This window comes from Triticum aestivum, chromosome 2A (assembly GCF_018294505.1).
Source record: "Triticum aestivum cultivar Chinese Spring chromosome 2A, IWGSC CS RefSeq v2.1, whole genome shotgun sequence".
Lineage (NCBI taxonomy): Eukaryota > Viridiplantae > Streptophyta > Magnoliopsida > Poales > Poaceae > Triticum > Triticum aestivum.
Window position 1 is genome coordinate 230,704,597 of NC_057797.1, and position 8,770 is coordinate 230,713,366.

Sequence of the window (8,770 nt, forward strand, 5' to 3'; positions counted from 1 at the left end):
TACAAGCCAACTGAGCATGTGTGCGTGCAACTAGTCCTTCTGGCAACTAAATATTCATGTGTGTGCAACTAGACTACATTATAAGCCAACTAAAACATCAATGTGTATACAATTAGAATAAATTACAAGCCAACTGATTTTAAAAAAAGTTGCAACATGTAGTACTAAAGTTGCACAATGCAGTATTTTAGTTGCACAATATAGCACCAAAGTTGGCATCAAAAAAATTTCGTCGAAACATATCCATGCGGGGTCTAGTTTCAAAGATCTCGTCGTGATGAATCCAACGGTGAAAACAGGACTGAATTCTGACGTGTGGTTTAAAAGATACGGCTTTAAAAGGATTTGAAATTCCGAAATAAAAGTACGTGGATCTGTTTTCTCTCACTGATAAGACTAGTGTGAACACATTTAATGCCAGCACCAACATGCGTTACGAGACAAAAAAATACACATGCATGTGTATGACATAGCGGCCGCTCGAGATGTCCAAATAGCGTGCGCACACTTTTTAGTTTTCAGGTTATATATTTTCTCTCTTTAATCTGTGCATTATTTTAGCTCCTTATCAGCCAACATATTCTCACAAAAACTTTCTCCTCAGGTGATCTACATTAGTCAAATTGCTAGATCATAGTCTCAGAAAACAAACAAGAGGTATGGTCACATACACTCATCCCTCTGCTTATATCACATAAACATCATTAAACCATAATTTTACAAGACATACATTCATAAATGACCCATGATGCACTTTCTCAATAGCTACATTTTCATGATGTCGGGAAGATCAAACACACACGAGACGGCCGACAAATTGAAGGTATGGCAACAACTCCAGCAAGTTGCATCCAATATACGCCGGCGACACCCAAACGATCATAGGCACAAAGAAACATCCAACGAACTGAAGACACAACATCAGCACCATCAGCCTCAGGTAATATCCCGATGCAATTCTTCATGTGTGTGCCTGCATTTTGATCTCAGCTCAACATTGCGTCAAAACTCTTCTCATACTGAACTATAAAGCTCTTTTTTTTCATGCATCCTAACACTACCATGATAATAATGTGAAAGCTACAAAAAGAGCAACATGGTTGAACAATTATTGATTTTTAGTTCCCTACCAGATAAACAACATTAATCTCCAGATGTACTGTATGTGACAACGTCCATTAGTAGTCATCACCAAATGCACTTGCATGCCTGCAAAAGCAAAACACTATTAAGTACTCTCTCTGTAGAGATATAAGAGTGTTTAGATCACTACTTTAGTAATCTAAACGCTCTTATATTTCTTTACGGAGGGATTACAAAATAAATCATATTACATGATACTATGTTAAGGAAACTATACGCACTGACGAAATCACATTTGCAGATATGAGAGTCCAACATATGTTAGACCCAGCAGCTCACCAGACAAAAAGAAAGAAAGAACAACCTCTAAACTCAAGGAGTACAAAGCGGACAAGGACTGCAGAGGGAAGAAGAAATGCGAACATAGAGGCTCCTAAACGATTGAGAAAGGCTAATGCTGAAGAAGATAGGGAACTGAAGCGCGCCAGAAGCGAAACCAACAAAAACAACACTAGAGTCAATGTTGGAGACAACAACAGAACCAGAACCTCGACAAGTGCTAATAGCAAGCCATGGAACTTCGGAAGGCCAACATACAAATGCCAATATTGCAAAGCATTGCTATGGTGTGAAGAAAGATTAAATTCAAATAAAGGAACTACATCACCCTCTTTTGGAATATGCTGCAAACAAGGGAAAATCGATCTGCCGCCACTAAGAGAACCTCCACCATACCTTAGAAACCTCTTAAGAAGTGAAGGGCAGGATTCAGTAAACTTCAAAGAAAATATAAGGTCATACAACTCAATGTTTTCATTCACATCGATGGGAGGAGCTGTGGACAAGGAAATAAACACTCGCAAAGGACCTTATGTTTTTTGTTTGCATGGACAAAACTACCACCATATCGGAACTCCTTTGCCTCAAGGTACAGACAAACCTCGGTTTGCACAACTATACATCTATAATACTGAAAATGAGGTGGAAAACAGGATAAGTGCGTCAAGATGCAATGATAAAAAATCAACAGTGGACCCCAACATCGTCAAAGAACTGAAAATAATGCTCGATGACAACAACATCCTCGCAAAAACATTCAGAATGGCAAGAGATAGATTCCAAGAAGGAGACTACCATGATTACACACTTCGGATACTAGGCAAAAGGAAGGGAACACACAACCTTCCATCCGCATCTGAAGTTGCAGCATTGGTAGTAAGAGATCCAACCGGAGAGAGTGAAGGACGTGACATTGTTGTTGAGTACAAAAATATGGAGCCTCAAAGGATATCAGAGATCCACCCAAAATTCATGTCCATGCAATATCCGTTGTTGTTCCCATATGGAGAAGATGGTTTTAAACTTGAGATACCCTACAAGAAAACAAAAGGAGATACAAACAGCAGGAAATATGTAACGCTGTTGGACTACTATGCATTCTACCTACAGCAACGTCCTGATCAAGGAATGTTACTACTCAAGTCCGGGCATTTTTCACTGCAATTTTGGGTGGATGTATACACATGTATCGAGCAAAATAGACTAAACTGGATCCGACACAATCAAGGAAAGCTACGAACTGAACTTTACAGTGGATTGCAGGATGCGATTGAGCGAGGGGACACAAGAACAGAGCAAGTTGGAAAGAGGATAATTGTGCCTTCATCTTTTATAGGTGGTAGAAGAAACAAGGCACAATATTTGCAAGATGCCTTTGCAATATGCCGTTGGGCTGGATACCCAGACCTATTTATAACATTCACATGCAATGCAAAGTGGCCTGAGATCCAATACATGCTAGATGAAGCGGGAGGTGGCCAAAAGCCAGCCGATTGGCCAGACATTGTGGACAAAGTATTTATGATCAAACTAAAGGAGCTAATGAGAGACATAAAAGAAAAGAAATACTTTGGAGAAATAGTTGCAAGTAAGTCCCATTGACTATCAATCTTTACTCTTTCTTGCATCATCTTATAGTCCGTCAGACTGTTGCTCTTTAGAAACATGCATCATCTTATACTCCGTCAGATTCTAGCTCTTTAGTAACATGCATTCCAATTTAAGCTAAATCTGACAAACTATTAATCAACTGCAGTCATCTACACAATAGAATTCCAGAAGAGAGGACTCCCGCATGCGCACATACTAATATTTTTGAAGGACAAAGACAAGTACCCGGAACCATCGCAAATCGACAAAATAATAAGCATTGAGATCCCAAACAAGGATGAGGATCCAGAGGCATTTGAAGCTGTTGAGAACTTCATCATGCATGGCCCGTGCAGAGAGGCTAAGAAAAACTCACCATGCATGGTGGACCATAGATGCACCAAGCATTTCCCAAAAAGATACAATGTCAGCACTACCATTGACGAGGACGGATTTCCAGCATATAAAAGGAGGGATGACGGAAGGCAGATCAAAAAGGGAGGGGTGATGCTGGGCAACAGATTTGTCGTGCCATACAACCGGAACCTTCTGGTCAAGTATCAAGCTCACATAAATGTTGAGTGGTGCAATAGGTCCAGATCAATCAAGTACCTATTTAAGTATATCCATAAAGATGACGACCATGTTACAGCCTTGCAGAAGGAAAGTGGCACGGCAAACGAAACTGACGAGATCAAGAAATACCTAGAGATGAGATACATATCAACATCAGAAGCATGCTGGAGGATATTTCAGTTTGATCTTCAGTATCGCGATCCAGCAGTTGAGAGGCTACCTTTCCATCTTGAAAATGAGCAACAAGTCGTTTTTCCAGACTCCACTGATCTTGAAAAGATAGTAATAAGGGACGAATCTAAAATCACCAAGTTCACTCAGTGGATGGAGGCAAATAAAATAAATGATCTAGGAAAAGGATTGACTTATGCAGAATTCCCTACAAAGTTTGTATGGAAAAGCGAAACAAAATGTTGGCAGAAGCGAAAAAGGGACTACGCAATTGGAAGAATCGACTATGCACGTCGCGCAAGTGGCGAGAGATATCATATGAGGATGCTTCTAAACACCAAGAAAGGATGCGCATCATTTGAGGACATTAGGACCGTTGATGGAGTCATTCACCCAACATACAAATCAGCATGCCAAGCCCTCGGATTTCTCGATGATGACACTGAGTGGATTGACTGTATCAATGAAGCATCAAGTTGGGCTTCCGGAACACAACTGCGTCAGTTATTCACCACCATATTGTCCCATTGCAAAGTCACAAACCCAAAGGTATTGTGGGATTCAACATGGGAAGCATTGTGTGAAGATATGCAATACAAAAGGACTATTCTAAACTTTCCAACACTTTGGCTTACAAACACACAGAAGAAAGCGTATGGTCTGATTGAGATAGAAAAACTGATGAGGCAAGTAGGAAAGTCACTAAAGGACTATCTAGACATAGAACTACCAAATGCCGCAGAGCTAGAAGAACTTGGGAACAGACTAATAAACGAAGAGGTCAACTACGACATGGACAAACTCAAGGATGAGCACAAAATCATACTAAACAATCTTAACCAAGACCAGAAAAAGGCCTATGATGCAATAATGGAGTCAGTCGACAAAGGCCTAGGAAAGCAGATATTTGTCGAAGGCTACGGTGGCACAGGAAAAACCTATCTATGGAAAGCAATAACGACAAAGCTAAGATCAGAGGGGAAGGTAGTGCTTGTGGTAGCATCATGTGGCATTGCAGCGTTGCTTCTCCAAGGTGGAAGAACAACACACTCAAGGTTCCGTATTCCACTTAATATCACTGAAGAATCAACGTGTGAAATAAAACAAGGCTCGCATTTGGCTGAACTGCTAAAGAAGACCTCACTTATATTGTGGGACGAGACTCCTATGGCAAACAAACACTGCTTCGAGGCACTAGACAAAAGCCTGAGAGATATTCTAAGGTTCACTAATGAAAACAGCGATGAAAAGCCATTTGGTGGAATGACAGTTATACTAGGAGGCGACTTCAGACAAATCCTGCCAGTTATAACCAAAGGAAGGAGAGAGCAGATAGTAAATGCTTCAATCAAAAGGTCATATCTATGGAAACACTTTGAAATATTTGAGTTAACACAAAACATGCGGCTGAAGTGTTTGTCAGATGATCCAATACAAAAGCAAAAGGTCGCTGAATTTGTAGAGTGGATACTACAGATTGGCGATGGCAAAACAACATCAGATGAAGGAGAGGATTGGATAAAAATACCAAAAGACCTACTGCTAGAGAAAGGAGAAAATCGTAAAGAACAAATCGTCAAAAGCATATACCCAAATTTGCTGCAAAAATACCGTGAGCGGGATTACCTAGAAGAAAGAGCAATACTATGTCCAAGAAATGATACAGTCAAGGAGATAAATGACCACATAATGAGCCAAATACAAGGTGAAGAGGTGACATACCTAAGCCTGGGCACAGTGTGCAAGGCAACGACAAATACCAACATCATGATGAACATGCAACCTACTGAGCTCCTCAACACCTTAACGTCCCCAGGAATACCAGACCATAAGTTAAAACTGAAGGTAGGTTTGCCGGTCATGCTCCTACGCAACATTAACCAAGCAGCAGGCTTATGCAACGGTACAAGAATGACAATTACACAACTTGGAAACAAATACATCGAGACACAAATAATCACAGGAACACATGTCGGCGATAAGGTATACATACCTCGAATCATCATGTCACCAAGCGACTCAAAATGGCCATTTGTGCTAAAAAGAAGGCAATATCCATTATTAGTGTGCTTCGCAATGACAATAAACAAGAGCCAAGGTCAGTCCTTAAACAAGGTAGGCATATATTTGCCTAAGCAAGTGTTCTGCCATGGACAACTATATGTGGCACTATCAAGAGTGACAAACAAGGAAGGATTGAAGGTGCTGATCGATGACGAAGAGTGTCCAACCGAAGATGTCGCAAAGAATATTGTTTACAAAGAGATTTTTTAATTGATAGTGCAGTTCCTCAAGTCATTAGACAATTCATGTATAATTACATAGAGTCACAGACAACCTTACCATACATTTTGAACAACACATTTACTTGGTTGGCATGTTAAATTTTTAAATAATTATTAATCCATAGATATATATGTTTGATCTTTCTGTAAAATATTAAATTTAAAATTAGTTATTTATCCTTGAATATTTTTAACACAAAAAATATCGCAACAGATGAAACAATGAAATCACCAATGGATTCCACCTACAATAAGCTTTTCGCAATCTCCCACATTATAGCCACGACCCACAACTAAAATATATTCACGGTTAATCTCAAAATCCAAATCTTTTAAAAACGTTCTATAGAAAGTTCACCAATTAATTCCCCTAAATAGCCATTACTAATCTCTCACAATCTAACACTCACATCTCTCTCACAAATAGTTTCCGATTCCCCAAATCTCCTCAATTTGTCTCTCTAAAAACATAGGCATTAGCCTCCTCGAGCGAATAAATGTATGTGTACATATGGATCTTTAATCTTTCAATAAAATATATAAATTTCTGTTCATCAGTTCTGTATCCGTGAACTAACTCTATCATGTTTGTACACATAAGTTCTTTCTACATTAATATTTATATAAACTTAGAAGTAATTTCTGAGAGCAAAAAATACAGATCGTACCTTTTTCATTTGGCAATGGATATCAACTCTACTAAATATAACATCATCTCTCTCATACCACATACTTCCAGAAGATCACGATACCAACTCTAATCCCTCTGATGAATAGTCCCCAATTCTCAATCTATTTTGTAGCAGATCCAAGAAAAAGTTCCTGCAGCAAGGAGATTTAAATATCTTCTTTACTAAATCTTGAGCGTGGTTGTGGCATGAAGATTTTACCCAACAATTTCTAATCTGGGATGACATTTACCTCATGTGAGATGCACAAAAATTAGGGATTTTACCCGTGAAGGGCTGAAGGCTCCCTCAAATCCATTCGGAAAAAGAGATCGGGAGAGACGCTGCGGCATACATCTTCCATCCGCTGAAGCTATGGTTGACGGCGGTACGCAGCCGAGCCAGCGACGAGCGCATGCGATGGTGCTGCCACTGAAAAGCAGGGGAGAAGAGCTGTGCTAGAGGCCTTCTTGACGATATTTTGGTCCAGTCTTTTTCTAGACGATATTTTGGTCCAGTCAAGAATAGAGTACAAATGGAATCAACTTTACACATAGCCGTAGAGTTCCATATAAAAGAATACTTCGAAGCTTCTATTCCCTCCGTTTCTAAATATAAATCTTTTTAAAAATTCCAATATGGACTACATACAAAGCAAAATAAGTGAATGTACACTCTAAAATATGTCTATATACATCTGTATGTAGTCCGTATGGAAATCTCTAAAAAAGACTTATATTTAAGAACGGATGGAGTAAAAGACAGTCACAAAAAAAATTAAATCTATCGTGCATAATTTTCATGAAATGAACAAAATGAATACATAAATAGAAAGGGCATTTCCTTTCAATAGTTTTTATGTTAGCTAAATGGTTCGATTCTTAATTCTATATAAAAAAATATTTTTAACACAATACAAACGCAGACACTCGTACATGTATATATACATTCACTCCTATGAGGGCAGGCAAGCACACCGTACGAGTGGATTAAAGAGACTAACTCGACTTATCAATAATAGTGTCAAAGTCAAGGATTTGAACATCGATAAGTTGGGAATACCATCGTACTTCTAACTATATAACCATAGGCTAGTTCGCAACAAAAAACACAATACTTAATACCTTCTAACACACACTCACAAATATAATAAAAATCTTTCGAAATAAATCTATCATATATAATTTTCATATAATGGAAAAAATTAGCACATACAAAGAAAAAGTAATTTCATGCTAAAATATTTAATGAATGCTAAAATATCACACCATAATGTTAAATGCACAAATAAAGTCAAAAGTCCAAACCAATGTAATCATAAATAAATAGTCTAGCCGCACAAATGCGCGGGTAGCTCCGCTAGTTTTGATTATTCCATGCCAATATTCTACAACTTTTATATACTTTTGGCAACTTTTTATACTATTTTTGGGACTAACATATTGATCCAGTGCCCAATGCCAGTTCCTGTTTGTTGCATGTTTTTGTTTCACAGAAAATTCATATTAAACGGAGTCCAAACGGGATAAAAACTGGCGGAGATTTTTTTGGAATATATGTGATTTTTGGGAAGAAGAATCAACGCGATACAATGCCCGAGGGGGCCACGAGGCAGGGGGCGCGCCTAGGGGGTCAGGCGCGCCCTTTACCCTCGTGGCCACCCTGTAAAGCGGTTGGAGCCCTTCTTTCGCCATAAGAAAGCTAATTTCCAGATAGAGATCGTGTTAAAATTTCAGCCCAATCGGAGTTACGGATCTCCGAACATAAAAGAAACGGTGAAAGGGCAGAATCTGAGAACGCAGAAACAAAGAGAGACTGAGAGACAAATCCAATCTCGGAGGGGCTCTCGCCCCTCCCATGCCATGGAGGCCAAGGACTAGAGGGGGAAACCTTCTCCCATCTAGGGAGGAGGTCAAGGGAGAAGAAGAAGAAGAAGAAGGGCCCCCCTCTCCCCTTCTCTTCCGGTGGCGCCGGAACGCTGCCGTGACCATCATCATCATCACCGCGATCTTCCCCAACACCTCCGCCATCTTCACCAACATCTTTATCACCTTTCCC

At 39.5% G+C, this 8,770-nt stretch overlaps 1 long non-coding RNA gene across 4 annotated transcripts; it reads right to left on the reverse strand.

The window, feature by feature from the left end:
• Window positions 1-580: 580 nt before the first annotated feature.
• On the reverse strand, window positions 581-7,240 carry LOC123188454 (uncharacterized). Of its 4 annotated transcripts, none has more exons than XR_006494657.1 (4): window positions 6,966-7,217; window positions 5,753-6,866; window positions 3,718-5,625; window positions 581-3,624 (listed from the first exon to the last, which is right to left on the reverse strand). It is a non-coding gene; the product is annotated as an uncharacterized lncRNA (long non-coding RNA). The 4 variants fall into 4 exon arrangements; XR_006494656.1 differs by having other exon boundaries at window positions 581-973; window positions 1,131-5,625; XR_006494655.1 differs by having other exon boundaries at window positions 581-5,625; window positions 6,966-7,240.
• Window positions 7,241-8,770: the final 1,530 nt, after the last annotated feature.